We start from the raw sequence: 623 nt of genomic DNA, 5'->3' as shown, positions 1-623 counted from the left end.
ATTTGCTCCATGCCCCTGCTCTGGTCCCCAGTCCCCCCCCTCTCCCTTCCACTCTTCCTCCCCTGGCGCTCCGCTCCCTTTCCCTGGCTGCCTCTCCCCCTGGCTGATGCAGTCTGTAGCTGAGAAGTCGGTAACTCTGTGGTAGGATCCAACAGCTTTCCTCTACTTTAGCCCATCCTCATGTGTGAGCTCAGAGCCCTGGAGGCACCGCTGCGGAGCCACCATGGGGGCCACCAGAGCACAACCATGGCCAGTGGAAAGGGGACGGCGAGGCCACGGGATGTCCCCTGGGAGGCCAAACCCTCCTGCTGGGCTGGCACACGGGGCTGAACTAGCCACCGTCATGGGGGTGGGGGGTTTCCCATCTGGATTTGGGGGGCTGGGATGTCACCTCGCCCTGCGGAAGGACCAGGCTGTCTCCTGGCTGGCGCAGAGCGTTTGCTGCAGGGTGTCACCTCCCTGCAGGGCTGGGGTCACCCTCCTGGGAAGCCTGTCCCAAAAACCTCCCCTGGGTCTCCGTGGCCAGCGGGGTCTCAGGACCTTTGAGGAAGTCGCTTCTTGATGGGAAGGAGAGGGGGGGATCCTGCAGCAGTGGGGCTGGAGGCTGAAGAGAGCCCTGAACC

Source organism: Merops nubicus, unplaced genomic scaffold (genome assembly GCF_000691845.1).
Source record: "Merops nubicus isolate BGI_N331 unplaced genomic scaffold, ASM69184v1 scaffold36885, whole genome shotgun sequence".
In the NCBI taxonomy this organism is placed as follows: domain Eukaryota; kingdom Metazoa; phylum Chordata; class Aves; order Coraciiformes; family Meropidae; genus Merops; species Merops nubicus.
The sequence above is the reverse complement of the archived record's forward strand: the minus strand, read 5'-3'. Positions refer to the sequence as shown.